Here is an 8,471-nt window from a genome sequence, read left to right as displayed (position 1 = left end):
AATATATATTTCGGGAATAAATGATGGATTTTTTCCCTTATCAGGTTTTTTCACGCTAGCTACTTGATAAATTCTTGTAAAAGAATTCGTCTTATTATTGAACTTATATATATATATATATATATATATATATAAGGATTAGAAGCCAAACAATAGACGATGGAATATTATCTGCTTAATTTTTCGAACAGATTTCTTGAGAATCTTGCGATTAACGAAGACACAGAACTTGTCATGAAAAGCAAACGAAAAGAAAAATGTCTTGTGAGGGCTGCAAAAATTTACCATGAAATGTAGACAAAAAGATATTAATTATTATTATTATTATTATTATTATTATTTGAAATAATTTATAAAGAAAGAAGCAAGTCAGAGGAAAACGAAGGCAAAATGAGAGCAAAATATTGTAAAAAGAAAAATATACAATATGCAAACACGAAAATTCGTATAATATTTATGTGTGTGTGTGTATGAGGCCATAAAAACGACAAACAAGAACAAAAATGATAATATTAAGACAATACATCAAATGTGGAAAAATTTTCAAAAGTGTTAAAAGATTTATGAAAAGTATCAATAAATAATTTGTAACGAATGCCACGGAAAGAAAAAAAATACGATTCTGAAGCATTCAATAGAATTCGGTTTCAGAAGAATAAGATAAGAATCTGTAGAATTTGAATGATTATATTTCCTTTTATTACATGTGTGTGTGTGTGTGTATGTATAAACATGTGTATACATGTAGGTGTATGTATATATATATATATACATACATACATACATACATACATATATACACATATACCTATGTACTGGTATACATATGTGTGTGTGTACATACATTTATAACGCAAATACCTACACACATATACATAGATAGATAATTAGTTAGATATATAGATAAATGTAAGACCATAGGTTAGCTCCGGCATGAATCGCAAAAAAGTATTCAACTCAAAATCAGAATTATTTGGGTGATAATCAGAAAAGTAAAAGTGGGCAATTGTGACGTTTCGGATATTTTCCTTTATTCAAAACATAGATGTAGAGCGGAAAGAGGGGAAAATAAGACGGTAAAATGAAGTAAATTGGAAGAAAGCGATAAAGCCCGTGTGAATTGGTTCGCTTACGTTGTAACTATGACATATATGTTTATCTGTGCGCGTGAATGTGTGTGTAATTTCGGAGAATGCAGACGACTTCAAATACCTTTGTTTTTTCCTGCCACACTCCTTCACCTCCTTGGTATTTTCTTTCTTTTTTCTATCGCATTCTTTCTTGGATTAAATTTTCCTGCGTTGTGAATGTATGCGTTTCCGTACACTCGGGAGATGAACAGTTATTTAGAAATTATGTCAGACACCTCTTTCTTTTCTTCTCTTCTCTTTTTTTTTTTTTCTTTTGCTTCTTCTGTTGTGTATGTATGTTCTAAGGATAAGCATCTATTGAAAACCTTCATTCTTGTTCCTGCATCATTCTGCTGACCTTGGCTAACCGTTTGTGTTGGTGTGTGAGCTTGTACGATGGAAAACCAGTTAAATATAAAGTCCTATTTTCTTTCCATTTAACAGCTCACCCAGTTACAGAATTGTTTCCCGCCCGAGTAACTGGTCACACACGAGGGTGATTCCAATGTAACAGACGATTTCTTCAGCTCAGTATACTCACATACATACATACATACATACATACATACATGCATACATACATAATATATTTATATATATATATATATATATATATATACTCTTTTACTTGTTTCAGTAATTTGGCTGCTGCCATGCTGGAGCACCGCCTTTAGTCGAGCAAATCCATCCCAGGACTTATTCTTTGTAAGCCTAGTACTTATTCCTAGTACTTATCGTCAAACCGCTAAGTTAAGGGGACGTAAACACACCAGCATTGGTTTTCAATCCATGTTGGAGGTGGGGGACAAGCACACACACACACACACACACACATATATACGACGGGCTTCTTTTAGTTTCTTTCTACCAAGTCCACTCACAAGGCTTTGGTCGACCCGAGGCTATAGTAGAAGACACTTGCTCAAGGTGTCACTTTCTACTGGATGCTTTTTTTTCCCCATTGGATAACAGATGAAACATGGAAAATAAATCCCTACTTAGCTCTATTCATATTTAATCGCACATTTTGTGTTGTCCTTTTGGCAAACTTCCTCTGAATTAGAGAAACTGTCCAGGGAGGTGCTGATCTGGAGCGGAGATGAGGTCAAGCAATTGTCCTACAATCGTGGTCGTTGTTTTCTATCCTTCAATCGTCATCAAGAAAATCTATATTCAAAGGCTACCAACGGTACTTTTACCAGGTGTACGACACATCTTTTCTATCCCATTTGAACCTGTATTTTTATAGATATTAAAATGTGATTTGAAAGAATTGACTGAATTTTTATTACCAGGCCATGGAATTCGAAATAACAGTCTCTTGATAAATGACTCCTGCCATGGCCGTGGAACACCTTTGACACTATATGGGTCTGCTCGATGAGGCTAAACTGGGGCAAAATTCAACAACAACAAACATGCGGTCGGAGCATCGTATAACTAGCAATAATTGTTGTTGTTGCTTAACTCTTGGTTATTTCTGATCTACCATGTCAATAAGCAAAAGAAATCTTTCCAGTCGTGACCATCTCTTGGTTTTTTTTTATGTCATAACATCTCCAATATAACCTTCCTGTCCAAGATTGTGTAGTCTGACCTGAGACATATTTAGCTTCTATTTCCATCAGGTGGTTGTCTAGAGGCTCCATCACTGTTGGGAGATGTTTTGTTTTTTTTTGCCCCAGGTTAACCCTGAACTAAAGGTTTTTGCTTTGTTGTTGTTATTGCACTTATTCATTCTATTACTTTCTTTGCTGAAATTTTTCTTTTTCTTTATCGCTGTCGTTGATGTCTTTCTTTTTTTTTTTTTTTTGCCTTATCTCAACCAGATCAACTGACCTTCTAATCAAAAACATTCTTTTTAACATTTAGAACTAACTTACCGAACCCCTCCCATTTTTTAACACGGTAGCAGGTGATTGACGTACATTTGACCAGCAATAATTAGCATATCAAGAAACAACGCTGAGACTCCCAGATTGATTCTATTATCGTGTGTTTATTACTTGTAGAACAGGGTTAAAGCTAGTCTAAGAGATTTGAATGAAGCAATGACGAGATCTCTCCTGTGGTTCTTCTCACATGATTATGAAATCAACGAGAAAGGCAAACATTTAGTTTCCACACGTTACTGTCAACTATGCAATTCTGTTGATCCCACAGGAGAATTCCAACATGGTTGTACTATCTACTAAAAATAAATTGATAGACAGAAAACCCTCAAACCCCACCCTACAAATGTTAATAAAAGACGCATTGTATAAGGTGGTGTGATGTGTATAATGCCTAAAATAAATAGGATATGTTGCGACAGAAATGCCTTTGATCACAGATCTACTTGATCCGAGCTGATTTGGGAATAACAAGAACACTGAAGAAGTATAAACAAGGTTACTGTTTCGAAGTGAAATATGTCAAACGTATGTATGTGTGTGCAATGATTTAAATATAATATGAGCTACTATGTGTATGTGTTACTGTGTTAACTCGACTGTTAGATGAAAAGCACGTCAACAGTCAAAGCAGCAGACACGAATTGCTGAATAAAATCTTTTGGGAGTATTTCAACGATTCCTTTGACTTTCCGACGAATACATGTGCGATGGCTTCACAATTGTTATTACTGTAAAAGCCACAGCTGCTATTTCCTATTATTATAGCTATTACTGTTCTTACAACCGATGCACAGGAGTGAAAAGCATTCTTTGAGAGAAGCCGCATAGAACAAGATGTAGCGTTATCATGGAAATTCTTCTTCTTTTCCATGTTGCAGGCAGACGGTTATCTTGTATTGATAGAAATTCTGAAGCAACAACTATAAGGAAATATAAATAAAACCGACTAACACTTGCAGCTAGCTATAGAGATGAAATAAAGAATAAATTTATCCTGACAAAGTTATCTGATATTTCGCCATCTGATGTGCAAGCTCCAGTCAAAATGGTTACATCTATACCACACTTTCAAAAAGTTTGAAGCAAAATCAGTCACTACGACGACAAAAGATAAAGAATTGTTATTACTGAACTATATTTCAACAAACATCTATAGACATATCACGTTATGTAATTCCTTCAGAGAGGCGGTGAGCTGGCAGAATTGTTAGCACGCCAGACAAAATGCTTAATGGCATTTTGTCTGTCTCTACGTTCTGAGTTCAAATGCTGCCGAAATCAATTTTGCCTTTCATCTTTTCGGTGTTGATAAAAAAAAAGTATCAGTCAAGGACTGGGATCGATGTAATTGACTACCCACTCCCCCCAAATTTCAAGCTATGCCTCTATTGTAGAAAGGATTTATAAACTGAAGTTTCTCCACATTAAACCAAAAGGTATAGATTTGCCCGCCACCTCGTAAGCAAAAAGAACCAGATTTTTTCGCAGACTTGGCCCAGACTTACGACTTTTAAACTAAGATTATAGTTTTGGAACAATATCTACCATATAACATTGTGAAGAAGGTGCAGTAAATATTTTTAGCATAGGTTAACAACAGAACGTTCTACGTCAAATGTTTCTTGAAAATAACTCGAGTTAAAGAATTTAGTACAAGAAACACAGACATCAGAACACGCACAGATGGATGTTAATCTCTATAATTTACGATCAACATTTTTCTTCAATGCAGTTATCATAGACTTTATACAATATAATCAATGTAATTCTAATGATTCTTTTCCATTGGCTGCGATTAGAAGGATTATAACTGATTTTTTTTGTTGGTTTCTTTTGGTGGAAGTCAAGATTCATAAACGACAGATTAGTCTACCAAGGAATCTCATTATTATATAATGGAGGAAAAGGTATATCGTTCTCATTATAACAGTTAAGTCATCAACTCTCATTTCACAATGTTTCCACCTGTTTCAGATTCTGCTCCAATTACAATAAATAATAACGATATTGACATTTTAATTAATTAAGAAAGTATTAAAAAATTGTATTCGCACACTTCTATTGCAATTAATCTGAAATTGCTTCGTAAATCTACTTTAAAAAACTACTAAGATTTCTTTGACACGTCACAAAGCAATTAAAGAATTTTTTCCATATTTGTTAGTTTTATTCCAGTCAACGATACTTATATACATAAATAATGCGGGTTTTTTTATATTTGATTTATTTTTCAAAATTAAGATAAACAAAGTTCTTTTTTAAGCAGAAATATACGCTTTTTCATTATCTACAATACTATTCCATCTATCTGGTAGGCTTGCAAGGCCCCTCTTCCAAAATTCACTTGTCTGTGACGAAAAATACTCCACCAGTTCTGTTCTGACCTCGTCTACAGAATTCATATTTTTTCCGTCCAAATGATTTTGAAGACTGGGGAATAAATGATAATCAAATGGGGCAATGTCCAGCAAATATGGTGAGTGGGGCTTCGTTTCCCATTCAAACTGTTCCAGCCTTTGGAAAGTCATCCTCGCTGTATGTAGCACGAGCATTATCCTGATGGAAGAATATCTTTCGTCTTGAAACCAAAGATGGTCGTTTTTCTTTTAGCGCTGACTTAATCTACTCAAACTGCTCACAGTAGATCTCTTTTATCATTTGATTTGAGTTTAAAAGTTCGGGTTTAAAAGTTCATATCTCATCAAACAGATAACAACACCTTACGAAGGTGAAGTCTTTTACCCTGGGGTGCCGGTGTTTCTCCTTTCCTTACCCACAGTCTTCGGTGCTTGACGTTTTCGTAAAGAGTCCATTTCTCGTCAACAGTCACTATTCAGTCCACAAAAGGTTCATTCGTGAGACGTGACAGCAAAAAAGAACACACATTCACTCTCTGCGCGCGATTAGACACGGAAAGTGTGTGAGGAATCCACTGATCCAACTTGCTGACTTTTCCGACAGCACGCAAATGTTGATGAATGGTTGAAGGACCATATCCAAGCTTCTCTGCGCTAGTGTCTCAACAGTTACGATGGGATTTTGTTTCATCAGGGTTTGAAGGACGTCGTCGTAGAGCTCTACAGATCTTCCAGGAAGAAGTTCGTCTTCTAGGCTGTAGATTCCTGCTTGGAATGTTTTATTGCTTATGACCAGGACAATATTTATTACTTAGCCGTCCAGTAGCTTTGTACATCTGAATTACTTTGGCAACTTTGCTTATGCTAATATGTATTCGTTTGCTAATTAACTCGTATCCTAAACCATTCTTCTGCAAATTAAAAAGAATTTTCTTCAAATCTTCGGACAATTCTTTTCCTTTTGGTGCTATTTTAATCACAATGAAGATTTTCACCCCGGTACACAAATCAGAATTCCTGCAGATGCAATAAGAATAACCGGTGCAAAATGTCAGGAGAAATAATTTATTAGAATTTAAATTATTAGCAATATATGAATTTAGTAAAACAAAGCGGATAAAATATTGAATAGAGCAAATTTCCTTTAGGGTGTACATATCTTTGTAACGTTTGAAAATTAATATTTCGTTCATATCTTTGAAAATATTCATTGTTTTGGGTTCCAAATTTGTATAATATTTGAATGGATAATATATTTTATTCAGTATAATTTTCGTCTGATTTCCTTCGATATTATCAGAGTAAAAGCAATTTTACTGAAACGTTTTGGGTGTGTACGTACTTCTGTGAGGTACTCTGTACACATTTTTTTGCACACAGACACACACACACATATATATATCTAAACTATACATATATGCATTTATATATATATATATGTGTGTGTGTGTGTGTGTATAGAGAGAGAGGGGGAAGAAGAGAGTGATGAAAAAGAAGAATGAAGCGAAGGAGAAGATGATGAAGATGAAGAAGAATGAAGCGGAGAAGAATGAAGCAGACGAGGAGGAGGAGGAGGAGAATGAAGCGGAGAAGAAGAAGAAGAAGAACTGTAATATCGCCAGCGGAATTCGAACTCCGCGTCATCTATTATTTATCGGTTTTCATATAATCAATCCAATCGATCGATTTGCTTGAAGCTACAAATGAACTTTATACAATGCAACTTTGGTTGCATTGTACAGATAATCAGAAGAGATATCCCCAGCTTTATCCCGCATTTCTACATCGGACAAAGTTAGAAAATGTTAAAGCTTTTGAGTTCTAAAAACGGTTCCAAAGTTCCGTTATTGCTCAGGGTAATCAATGTAGCAGATTATTTTATTCTTTTATTGGTTTCAGTTATTGAAATACTGCCACAGTGGAACACCACCTTCATATGGAAGTGATCAGAGAATTTATCGCTTCAAACAGAAAAGAAAATATAAAGTTAACGACCACTGTTCCAATCAATCATTCGGTATTGAGTGATAGCAACCAACATCTGAAATTGCATTGACACTGTAATGCCACAGCAAACTCTATGAACGCCCTATTTCACGTACCTTTACGGATACTGCACAAGTATAGGGAAAAAATATACAAGAGTGAATGTGTGTTAAGTAACCTGCTTACCACCCACATGGTTCCGGGTTCAGTGCCACTGCGTGGCACCTTGGAAAAATCTCTGCTACTATAACCTCGGGCCGACCAAAGCCTTGTGAGTGGATTTGATAGACGAAAATTGAAAGAAGCCTGTTGTGTGTGCGTGTGTATGTTTTTGTGTCTGTTTGTCCTCCACCTTCACTTCACAACCGATGTTGATGTGTTTATGTCCCCGTAATTTAGCGGTTTGGCAAAAACAACCCGATAGAATAAGTACTAGGCTTACAAAGAATAAGTCCTGGGGTCGATTTTTTCGACTAAAGGCGGTGCTCCAGCATGGCTGCAGTCAAATAACTGAACCAAATAACAGAATATACGTCCAAATAACTAAATAAACCTATGCAATATGATGTGGTACATATTTCGGCTGAGTGGCCCAAAGATTTTCTTGTCACTTTCACGATTAGAAATACAGTAAACTACTGATTAGCTGATTCGTATCACAAAAGAAACGATAGTATTGTTCACAAAATGAATCATATAGCCATCAAAAATACTGGACGGAGCTAGAAATATAAATGGTGCGTTTTATTGATGAATTCCGGAAACAAAACTACGAAGTGCATTTTATAGACTATAATTATGTTGTAAGATTGTCAGCGTCACAAGACAATTACTTAGCTCGCGACATTATATTACTCTGAACAATTATATATATATATATATATATATAGATAGATAGATAGGTATATATATAGATAGGTATATATATATAGATAGGTAGATAGATAGATGGATAGATATATAGATAGATGGATAGATACATTTCTTTTGTTAGCCACACAGGGCTCAACGAAGATGGGACAGATACAATGTAGAGCTTTTCTTTTTGGGAGGGGGAAAAAGGGGGGGTCGATCAAAAGGGATCATAGGAAGGAAAAGGGGGT

The sequence above is a fragment of the Octopus bimaculoides genome, chromosome 11 (genome assembly GCF_001194135.2).
Source record: "Octopus bimaculoides isolate UCB-OBI-ISO-001 chromosome 11, ASM119413v2, whole genome shotgun sequence".
Taxonomy (NCBI): Eukaryota; Metazoa; Mollusca; class Cephalopoda; order Octopoda; family Octopodidae; genus Octopus; species Octopus bimaculoides.
Note: the sequence above shows the minus strand (reverse complement) of the source record.